Consider the following 12,083-nt stretch of genomic DNA (forward strand, 5'->3'; position numbering starts at 1 on the left):
GGAGTGATCATTGGTCTGGAAGAAATCGGCAGAGGCAATAGAAAGTGAGATGGGCCATGGGGCACCTAGGTGGCTCAACTGGGTTAGCATGGACTCTTGGTTTCGGCTCAGGTCACAATCTCAGGGTTGTGAGATCAAGCCCCACATCAAACTCCACACTCAGCATGGAGTCTGCTCGAGATTCTCTCTCCCCTTCTCCCTCTGCCCCTCCCCTCAACACACACTCTCTCTTTCTCTAAAATAAATACATGAATCTTTTTTTATTTTTTTTAATGAATTTTTTTTAAAAGTGAAATGGGCCTTGAAGAATGGAAGCAGTGACATATTTATAAATCCATCCACCTTTTCAGTGAGCGCGCTGGGCCCCATGCACTGTGCTAACACTGGGTCTGCTGAGTTACATAAGACCCAGAGCCTCACTGGAAGGAACTCGCAGCTCAAAGATAGAGGCAGACACATGAAAAAAATGATGAGAATAAAAATCATAAAGCTAGACCAGGAGATACAAAGGAAGGAGCTATCCATGCTGCTGGCGCTAAGAGCAGGAAGAGAAGCTAGGGAAGAAGAGATGAGACCATGAGGACAACGTTTGAGGGACGGGAAAGAGGGCAAATAGTGATCAAAACCAAGGCTGGGATGCTGGAGAGAGGGGCAGGCATGGGCAACAGCGTACCTCCTAACCCCACCGCATCCTTCCTTGTCACCCATGTCCACCCAAAGCTCACAGGTGAGGAGCCAAGGCCCTAGAAACATGCACACCTTCTCAGGAGGGCTCTTCCACCTGGACCTGGGTGGGTGTCACAGTGACTAAGCCCAGTGAGCTTTCCCTGTGACCAACTTGGCAGGAATCCTGTTCCCCCACATTCTAGTCTGGATGTATTTGTCCAATTCCCCATGGAAAAGGATTTTAACTTTGAGAAAGGGCAGTCCTTAAACTGGGGAGCCCATAACCATGCTGTCTGCATCACAATGCCATCACCTCATGGTGAGAGAAAGGCAGGTGGAAGGAGGATCTTCCTCCCATGGTTGGCTCTCTGGTTCTAAGTGGGTTTACCCTACCAGGTGAGCTTGTGAAACTTCTCCCAGAGAGCTCTGAAAGCACACCCAGCTCCTGCATACCAGGAAGGGGGTCTCCTCCATCCAGGAAATGCCTACCTCAGTGTCTGCCCTGAGGCTGTGAGCTGGAACGCATGGTTGGAACACAGGCAAATGTAAATTAATGTAGTCTTCAAGCTGGGCTTCTCAGCAAGGTAACAAAATGTTGACATCAGCCTGAAAGTCAAATTAGGCTTTGCATTATGTGGTGTGACCTGAGGTGTTGACACCCTGGCGGTCTGCCTTCCGTGCTTCAGGAAAGCATGTGATTGGGAACAGAGCTCATGACTTCAACTGCTTCCCAGAACACCCCTAGACAGCAAAGAATCCTTGGTGAGCAAATCTGTGATGTTGCTTCAGCCTCTTCCAGGAAATGTGCGTGATGCATTTAGTAGTCCTTCCCACCATGACTGAATATCTACTATGTGTCTGATACTGTGATAGGTACTGGGGGCAGCAGGTGACCTCCAGAGGTGGAGCAGATACAGATCCTGTGTAGGAAATCTTCCCAGGCACGGCGGTCTCTAGCTAACACCCCCATAGCTCTCCTCCCTTTCTTGGTCAAGTTGGTTTTACCAAGCTGGTTTCCCCCCTCTCCACCTGCCCTCCAATCCCCCCTCAGCCCACTGCAGACTGTCTCTGCCCCAACCTGTCCATGGGAACAGCTCCCCTGGAGGACACCAGAAAGCTCCTCACTGTCACACCCACTGATAGGACTCATTCCTCAGGTAACCTAACCTCCTTCAAATGTTTGCTATTGCTATACCACTGCTTTTTAAGATTCTTCCCTCTCTTGTCTTGTGTGTCACTACACTACTCCCTTACAGAATTGCTACAACCTTCCTGACATAATTTTCCTTAAACCCTCAAAGGCCTCCGCATGTCCTACAACTACAGGACCCACACTTGTTGTTATAAAAACCTCCTGCGATCCAGCTGCTGCCAGCTACTCCAGACTCATCTCCACCTCACCCGCCCCTTCTCCCCATACCTGGTGCCACAGTGACCCCAAACCACACCTGATAAGCCTCCCAAACCCATGCTGCCTCCTGCTGTGTGTGGTACTCAGCCTCCCCCACTGGAATACCTTTCTCCCCCCCGCCCCACATGGCGATCCAACTGGTGAACCTGGGCCACTCTGGGTGAACCTAACCATTTGCCACTTCCTTTATGAGGTCTTCCCTGACCAGGCCCCGCCCCCACTTACTCCAGAAAGAGTCAGCTACCCATCTGGACCACCTCTGCTTGCCACTCTCATTTCCACTGTCATGCTTGTCACATTGTGTTGTCACTGTTTCTGTGTCTGTCTCACCCACCAGGTTCCAGACTTCCTAAGGGTAAAGCTTATATCCCACTCCTCTCTGTATCTCCAGCTCCTGGCACATTGGCACTTCATTGAATTTTGAAAAAATACTTATGAAGCAACTTAAGGAGCTTTTTGTGTACAGGAAAAGATGCCATTGGAGCTGATTCTTGAGGAAGGAAATGGGGGATCCAAGTGCTGTAGCAGGAGGGAGAAAGCAGGAGAAAAACCCAGAGGCCAGAGGTCCTGAGAAAAGATGGGAGTGTGGTCTGTTTGTCCCCAGTGTGGAGGGAGCGAAGAAGCATGAGGGAAACCAGAGGAGAGCCCTTCCTTGTTTCGGGGCTCTTCAGCCCCTACCCAGCCGAGAGTACACCTCATTCCTCAGGAAGGCTGGCCCTTCCCTAGCCCCGACTCTCATCCCACAACCAGACTCTGATCTTCTCCCATGAATTCACTCCCTCCCAGCACTACGAGCCCCTGGATGGGGCTTGGCATTTATAGCCTGGTTGATCAGACAAGACTCACCCACAGGAAATAATTAGAGAACAAAATAAGACAACACACAGTATAAAAGCTCACTGGAATATCACCAAGTGCCAAATGTCTATGTTAAGCAATAACAATGGGAGACCAGTGAAAAGCATCATTGTTGGCTGCTTTTTGGAGTTTATGGAGGAGGTGGGACTCCAGTTGTTCTCTGAAGGAGGGGAAAGCTTCAGAAATCAGCAGAAGGCACCCTGCCAGGGGGTTCAGGTGGACCAAGGCACAGAGGAGGAAGAGGCTCAGCACCAGAAGCCAGTCAGGTGTGTGGTTGTGGAGTGTGGCTTCCTCAGCCAGGAAGGTTCCTCCCACAGCTCCCCCTTGTTGAAGGGGGGCTACTATCACTCTTCTGGCTTCTCCCTAGAAGGAATTGTGTGAGGTCTCCTGCTAAAAACCTGCTTAGAACTCTTGCTGTGGGCAATTTCTAGGGGTGATGAGGAAAATCTGAAATAAGAAAATTTACCTTCCATGGAGCCTCTTGGGCAAAATTAGGATGGTGAGATGACATCCCTTGGAGCTGTGGGCAGCCACCTCTGAGATGCTAATCATTTGGAACATGCTGCTCTGTTTTAGTGCTGGAAGCACCACAGTCAGAAGGAGTCTAATCACCAGGCATTCAGGTGGCCCTTCCATTCACAATTTTGATGCCAAAATAGGAAACACAACAAAGGACTACCTCAGGGCACATCTAAGGAGGACTCAGAGTTCCTTTGGTCCTGTTTCTCAGCCTATTTGGACAGGAAAAAGGGAGACCTTGAGATCCCAGAAAAAAATAGGATTACCCAGGAAGTGAGTTAGTTGGTGAGCAAGGAATCCATCCCAAGCCCTAAAATATTTGAGCAGGAGTGGGGAGTGTGGGTTACAGATTTATTTGCCATGGCAGTCATAGGTCCATGCCCAAGACAGAAGGCTGAATGTTGGTCAAGTTACACCAAACAGCTCATGCTTTGTCTTCATTTCTGTTTTCTATCTTGATGAAAATTGTGTTTGTTCATTTGGTTTTTTTACCCTGCCACAAGATAAATAGAACCATGACTTATATTTTACAACTTGCAGTGATTTTATATGCATTTGAGAGTTGGGGCATGTGTCCTGCTGCTGTAATTTTTTTTCCATCTGGAAAGATGTAGGGGGGTTTTCTTCATGCTCCTCGCAACTGTGCCTCTCTAACGTCCTGTCTATGCCATGCTCACTCTCCCACCCACCTCCCAGCCCACTAAAGAGCATAAATCATAGAGGCTAAGAACCATTTTCACATCAGTCCCTGTCCATCCCCATGGGGCAGGAACTATTAAGAAGTAAAACCAGCTGTGCTCAGGAGCCCCAATGTCCGGAGGAATGGACCCTCTTGCCTTGGCCGCACTAACACGTCCTTTTTCAAACTTCTTTGAAAAGGTAAAACCCTGAGCTCTGACAAGAGGCCAGATGACCCAAGACATAAAGAAGGGCTCTTCCAAAGTGGCATGGGAAGTAGGGGTGGGTGGAAGAGAAATGTAAGAGCCCAGTGCATAATGTTATGTTTTAAACCACATGCCTTTTTCCAGACTGGGTTATTAAATTAATTCAGAACTTATGCTCACACTTAAAAGATTTCTGTCATATTTTATGAACACGATGATCTCAGAGTAATTTGCACTGGAAATGTGTCATATTAAATCAGGGGCACTAATAAACTTTATTACTGAAACTCCACATGGATCAGACGTGGCAGATAAACCATCCTACTTTTGCACTCATATTCATGCCATTGAAATATGGCTCTTCCTATGGGAAAACATAAATAAGCTTGATAATATTCCCTCAGCCCTACCATAAATGTACCCGTCCGAACTGGAGGTATCACCTGCCCGTCCTGCCCACCCACACGGGAGCTTGTTCTAGGAATGGGACAGATTGACCTAGGCAGAGATATTTCTCTGGGATTTTAAAACAACTTTGACTTCCATGACTTTATCACCTTCCATTCACACTGGCACAGCCCTTATGCTGGACTGTGTATAACTGCTAAGAATTGTTTTACAGGTATAAGTGTGGTATAAAAAGTACAGAGTGGTGAGTTATGACACCTGAGTTCTTCTGGTTCTGCTACCAGCTGGCTCTGCGATCTGAGTACAAATCAGACAGAATGGTGTAATAGGGAGAGCATAGGCAATGGAATCAGAGGTTTATTTCTATTTAACAGGGGTTTTTTGAAAGCTTAACATGTTCCAGGCCCTTACAAGGCACTAGAGGTGCTTGCTCACTCTCTCTGTGTCAAATAAATACATAAAATCATTTTTTAAAAAATAGGAATTCAATTAGAATCCCAACAGGATTATTTGAGAAACTAAATTATCATAAAATATGTACAGATTTGTATAACTCCATAGAAATACTCAGTGATTTTTTAAAAATCTGTATTAAAAAATCAATGTCTGAGACTAGCCAAGTAAATTCAGATAGGTGGGAGAAGGCTTGCCCCACCAGATATTAAATACAAAGCCAAAATGTTCAAAATGATGTGGTGTATGCAAACTTTCAGCCAACAAGCCTGTGGATATTAGAACCAAGGTGGAAGGAAGGCAAGTAATTACAAGTCTGTATTAGGAGTGCATGGACTTCCCAAGAGTCCTCACCAGCACAAGCATCTAGCTTCCCTATTACCCAAGGAAACTGGAAGTCTTTTCTCTGAAGAAAAAAAAAAATAACCAAAGACATCTGAATTCAGGCAGATGGGTTCATCAAAGGACAGTAGCTAGGAATAGAGTAAAAATAAGGGAATTCAGTGAAGGTCTACTCTTTACATAGTGAGGCATACAACTCTCCACCCTTTCCTGCACTGTTTCTAAAATGTAAGCAGCCAAGCACACCCTCACACACACCAACAGGACTCAGAAGCAGGAGACTGGATGGGAAAAAAGACCCCCCACATACTGACACTGGAGAGATGTAGTGCAAAGGGTCACTGCAACCTGATCTGGACTCTCCCCAGTGAAGTCCCTCTGCCTTCACACAAACAGCCTCCGCTGAAGTGTGAACAGAGAGCCGAGGATCATCAGACTCTTAAGGAAATCCTTCTCATAGAAGATACAATCAAACACAAACATGATAAAAAAGAATTCTGAAGAAAAGTAGACCAAACAATAATATCCTCAAGAGACACAATGATTTTCAACCATAAAGCAAAGAGTATAATGCTATTCAAAAGGCCCAACTTGAAAATAAGAAAGAACTCTTAAAAATTAATATTGAGAACCAAAGTAACATTATTCAAAAGGGCTAAATTTAAAAGTTAAGGAAATTCCCTATAAATTAAAACTAAATGACAATAGAGTAGAAAATTGAGCTAGAGAACATATAAAAACCTGGTATAAACCCAAAGGGTGAAAATCCAAAGCATAAGAATTTAATAAAGATAGAAGAGAAACATTCACAGGAAGAAAATTATTAGTGGAAAAATCAAATAAAATCTCCCAGAACTAAAGGAATAAGGACACTCTGAGTGACTAGTATAATGAATGGCGCGGGGGATCTACATTGAGGAACATCATTATGAAATTTCAGAACATCCAAGATAAAGAGAATTATCCATAAAAATTCCATGGGTCAAGGTGGGAAGTGGAGGGAGCAAGTGCATATAAAGAAATGGGAATCAGAACGGGTGAAATTTTTCAAAAGAAATTCTAGATGTCAAATGACAGTAAATGAAGGTCTTAAAAGTTACAAGGGGAACAAAGGAAAAAACAGTTGCACCTCTATAAGCTAACAATGAACAATCCAAATAAGAAACTAAGAAAACAATTTTATTTACAATAACATTACAAGAGTAAAATCCTTAGGAATAAATTTAACCGAGCAGACAAAGGACTTGTACACTGAAAGCTACAAAACATTCCTAAAAGAAATTAAAGAAGATACAGGGGTGCCTGGCTGGCTCAGTCAGTATAGCATGCAACACTTGACATAAGTTCAAGCCCCACGTTGAGTGTAGAGATTACTTAAAAAAAATAAAAAATATTTAAAAGAAAACATTTTAAAGATACAAAAATGGAAAGACATTCCTGCTCATGGACTAGAAGACATAATAATTGGAAGATGACAATACTGCTCAAAGTATTCAACAGATTCAGCAAAATCTATCAAATCTCTATCAAAATCCCAACACTGTTTTTGCAGAAATAGAAAAATCTATCCTAAAATTCATATGATATCTCAGGGAACCCCAAATAACCAAAGCAATTTTAAAAAAGAAGAACAAGATTGGAGGAGGTTTCACACATTCTGATTTCAACACATACTACAAAGCTATGATAATCAAAACAGTGTGGCACCAACATAAAGACAGACATATAGACCAACAGAACAGAATGCAGAGTCCAAAAATAAACCCTAGAATATACGGTCAATGATTTTTGACAAAGATGCCAAAACCATTCAACAGTCCAACAAATGTTGTTGGGAAAACTGGATATCCACATGCAAATTAATGAGGTTGGACACTTACCTATGCCATATGCAAAAATTAACTCAGAGCAGATCAAAACAAAAGAGCTAAATCTTTAAAACTCTTAGAAGAAAACAGAGGGAAATCTTCATGGCATTGGGTTTGGCAATGGCACCAAAAACCCAAGCCGCAAAAGAAAATATAAATAAGCTTAATTCATCAGACTTAAAACTTTTGTGCATCAATAGACACTATCAACAGAGTGAAAAGAGACCTACAAAATGGGAGAAAATATTAACGAATCATGTATTGGGTCAAAGATTGATATTCATAATACATATAAAGAGCTATTACAACTCAACAACAACAAACCTAATTCAAAACTGGGCAAAGGATTTGAGTACGCAGTTCTCAAAAGTTCCACAAACCATCAATAAGCACATGAAAAGATGCCCAATATCACTAATCAGTAGAGAAATGCAAATCAAACCCAATGAGATATCACTCTACACCCATTTGACAGCTATTATAAAATAAATGTTTAAAAAAAACAGAAAATAGCAAGTGTTGGCAAGGACAGAGGAAAATTGGAACCTCTATTCATTAATGGTAGGAAGTAAAATGGTGCACTGCTCTAGAAAATGGTACAATGATTCCTCAAAAAAATTAAACACATAGTTACTGTGTGATCCAGCAATTCCACTTCTAGGTATATACCCAAAAGAAGTAAAAGCAGAGACTCACAACAGACACTTGCACACCCAGGTTCATAGCAACATTATTTGCTATAGCCATTAATGCTTATAGCCCACATTATTCACTGAAGGCAGAAGAAAGCCAGCCAGCCATCAACAAATGAATGGATAAACAAAATGGAGTACAATCGCACATTGGAATAGTTTTATTCAGCAGTAAAAAGGAAAGTACTGTAACCGGAAACAACATGGTTGAATCTCAAAAAAAAAAAAAAAAAAAAAAATAGGCTAAATTAAAGAAGCAAAGCATAAAAGAGTAAATGTTTACTTAATGGTCCCATTAACATGATATTTCTAGTGAGGGAAAGTCTATAGAAATAAAGTAGATCAGTGGTTGACTGGGACTACAGGTGGCTGTGGAGGCTGACTTTAAACGGGCACCAGGAGACCTTGGGGGTGATGAAAATGTTCTAAAACCTCCTGGGGGTGATGAAAACGTTCTAAAATTAAACATAAGGATGATTGTACAACTGTATAAGTTTACTGAACTCATTCAACTATACACTTAAAGTGGATGAATTTTATGGTATGTAAATTATGCCTCAATAAATCTGTTTAATTTTTTTATTTTTCTTAAAGACTTTATTTATTTATTTGAGAAAGAGTGAACACAAAGCAGGGGAGGCAGAGGGAGAGGGAGAAACAGACTCCTTGCTGAGCAGGCAGCCTGACACGGGGCTCAATCCCAGGACCCTGAGATCATGACCTGAGCCGAAGGCAGGCACTTAACCAACTGAGCCACCCAGGCACCCCAATAAATCTGTTTTTAAAAATCAATAGTATCCGTTTTCCTTCCCAACACTTACTGTATTCCCCAAAGAGCTTTGTTCTGAAATTCTGAAAGTGAGCAGGGAGGGGTTGCAAGGGTGAGGAAGGCAAAATGAAAAAGATCACATTGTACCCTCTAGAACTTAATGACCCCCAGAAGGAAGAACTGCAGGCTTTGGGGGCTGCCCCATCAGGAGACATCAAGAAGACATTCGGCCGAGCCAGAGTTCCTCTTCCCACAATGGGAATGGAGGGCAGCATTGCCCCACGAAACACTCAGGTGATGTTTCTCCAGCTCTCCCTGGGACATGAGAACACTGGTGCAAAGTGAAGTCAGCCCCAGGGAGAGGGACAGCACTTCTCATTCTCTCACTGCCAATTTGCAAGCTGAAGAAGAAGGAAGAGAGGAGTCTTTATCATAAAGTAAAAAGGGAAAAGAGGGGAGCCAAATGTGTATGAGTGTGTAAAAGTCTATGTGTGGTGCATGAGCACACAGCTAAACCCATCTATAGAAACAGACTCCTTTGTGTATGTGACATAAAATACAAAGTTTCATCGCAATGATATTACATATCGTTAATTATAGAGAAATGAGAAGATGGCAACACACTCAAATGCTATTCTAGGTTGTTCATTTTTAACTAGGAAGTTAACGTTACTTTAAAAAAAACTTCCCTTTTTACTTGGCCCACGTGCAAATTCAAGCTTTTGTGTAATGAAATTATGCTAATGCAAATAAGATTTTTATGGATAAAAAGAGCCTAGAATGTTAATTTCAAAATCAGTACTGCCACTGAAAGAACGGACATTCTAGAAAACAAGGAAACAGATTACAAACACGATCATTAGGTTAGAACAAAAACTTTCACCAGCTTCATGAGTCTGGAAATTCATGTTCTCTAACACAACCAGAGGCGTGTGATTGCAATTGTCACAGTTGAGTGTGCAAGAAGATGAGGAGGGCCAAGGAGGCAGAAGTAAACTTTGTGTGGAGGAAAAACCTAAGTAACACAGGTCCCCAAAGATACTTTTCTGCTTGTATTTCCAGAGTGGCCAGTTCCATAATCAGATTAGGCAAAAATTTCTAGAATTTCTACTTTCCCATAATGCTTTACAGTCATAACAAACGATGTGATTCGTTTGTATGGAAAAGTTCATTGAAAGCAAATGTAGAAACTATGTTTGACTCTGCTGTTCACTGGCTGTCAAGCTATGCATGTATTGGTTTTGCATGTGTAAGATACAAAGAATAATTCTTACCTCTCAGGATTGTCTTGAGAATTAAACGGTGCCAAGGCCAGGAAAGGGTGAATCTTTCTTCATCGCATTGCACATCACTGCTCACCTTCCTGCAGGCACTCCTGCACGTGTGCACGCATGCACTGCACAGGTCTTACCCTGAGAAGCTTTGCCAACATTTCTCATGCAGAAATAGAAAGGGACCATTTAAAAAACAAACAAACAAACACACGCAAGATTAACACCATAAAGGGCATTTCTGCTCCCAGAAAAGAAGAGCTGGTTACTGGAAGCAGCTTATTCCTTGCCCTACCTGTTCTGATAGGAACAGGATTACGGGGTGCCAGAGCACCCAAATCTAGCTAGGAATCTGCTGAGTGAAAGGCGGCGCCTGATAAATGTGAATGATTATGAGGTCAAGGCTGTATATTCAAACCCTATGAGGAGATTTATCCTGGCAATGATCTTCCTCCTGGCCCTGACCCATGCTTACATGTGTCCCATCAGATGGAGAAGCTATGTCTGGGATTGGGAGGAGAATCAACTAAATGCAGTCTGTTCCCATCATCAAGGAAGGAGAAAAAAAAAACTCAAAACATTGGTCCTATTGACAGTAAGACCAGATGTCCTTTTCAAATATCAGTATCTGACAGGGGCTGCAACAAAGCAGGACTCTGGAATAGAACTGTATTCCTTAGAGAAAACATTCAGCTGCTCTAATAAAAGTCAAAATAATGGTGGCTTAACCATGATAGTTCATTTCCTCCGCATGTAAGAATTGAAGTGTAAATAATCCGGGACAGTAAGGCAGAGCCACAATATCAGGGCTCCAGGTTCCTTCAAGCCCTTCCTTGAGGCCCTCACAGACTCAACATGTGGTTTCCATTTTGTAATTTAAGCTGGCTACTGGAGCTCCACCGTTCTGTGTACATTCCAGCCAGAAGAAAGCAGAAAGAGCAAGGCAAGGCACCATTTTTTCCTTATGCTTAATGGTGTAACTGGAAAGTTGTACACAATCCTGGAGTGCACGTCCCAATGACTAGAACCAAGTAGTAAGGAACTTCAATACCTAGCTGCAAGGGAAGCTGGGAGATGTAGTCTTATTTTGAGTGGCCACATGCATAGCACAATTGGGGGGCATATATTGGTTTCCTTGGGCTGCCATCACACAGTACCACAAACTGAGTGATTTAAATAACAGAGATTTATTTTCTCACAGTTCAAGAAACCAGAAATCCAAAATAAAGGCATCAGCCCAACTGAGGCTCTGAGGGAGAGACCCTCCCTGCCCTCTTCCCTAGCTTCTGGTGGCCGTTGACAATCCTTAGTGTTCTCACCTTGCGACTGAATCATTCCAATTTCTGACACCACTGTCAGATGGCCTCTGGGTCTCAGGATCCAACCTTCCTTTCTTTTCCTCTTATACAGACACCAACTATCAGGATGACTGGGTGGCTCAGTGGTTGAGCATCTGCCTTCAGCTCAGGTCCTGATCCTGGGGTCCTGGGATCAAGTTCCACATTGGGCTCCTCACAGGGAGCCTGCTTCTCCCTCTGCCTACGTCTCTGCCTTTTCTGTGTGTCTCTCGTGAATAAATAAATAAAATCTTTAAAAAAAAAAAGAGAGAGAGAGAGAAAGAGAGACCAGTCATCTTCAACAGGAGATCATACTGCTAAGACACTATTTCCACACAGGGTCACATTCACAGCTACCAAGAGTTAGGACTTGGATATATCTTTCCAAAGGATACAATTCAATGCACCAGACAAGGTTACCACTAAAGGGAGAGGAGAATGGATGTTAGTGAACAATAGGGCACCTGCCACAGTACACCAGGAAACTGCACCAGGGGGCATCCGCTGTGACACCACAAATCATTTCCTGGTCCAGTCTGTCTAGAAATGAACCCCAACCAGCATTCCTTCTCAACAGACCCTTCACCTTCTAGAGAGTTCACATG

The 12,083-nt window shown here is 43.0% G+C and overlaps 1 long non-coding RNA gene across 5 annotated transcripts in view; it reads right to left on the bottom strand.

Moving 5' to 3' along the window:
- The window catches only part of LOC121489967, a 32,547-nt gene extending 20,920 nt beyond the window's left edge, over positions 1-11,627 (bottom strand). For 4 of the 5 annotated variants that reach the window (XR_005987470.1, XR_005987471.1, XR_005987472.1 and 1 more), the window contains exons 1-3: positions 11,461-11,627; positions 10,145-10,304; positions 1,156-1,272 (exon numbers count right to left, since the gene is read on the bottom strand). This is a non-coding gene — a long non-coding RNA (uncharacterized LOC121489967). The remainder of the gene's footprint in view (positions 1-1,155; positions 1,273-10,144; positions 10,305-11,460) is intronic. The other variant, XR_005987469.1, reaches the window with a different exon arrangement.
- Positions 11,628-12,083: the final 456 nt, after the last annotated feature.

Source organism: Vulpes lagopus, chromosome 4 (genome assembly GCF_018345385.1).
Source record: "Vulpes lagopus strain Blue_001 chromosome 4, ASM1834538v1, whole genome shotgun sequence".
NCBI classification, from domain to species: Eukaryota; Metazoa; Chordata; class Mammalia; order Carnivora; family Canidae; genus Vulpes; species Vulpes lagopus.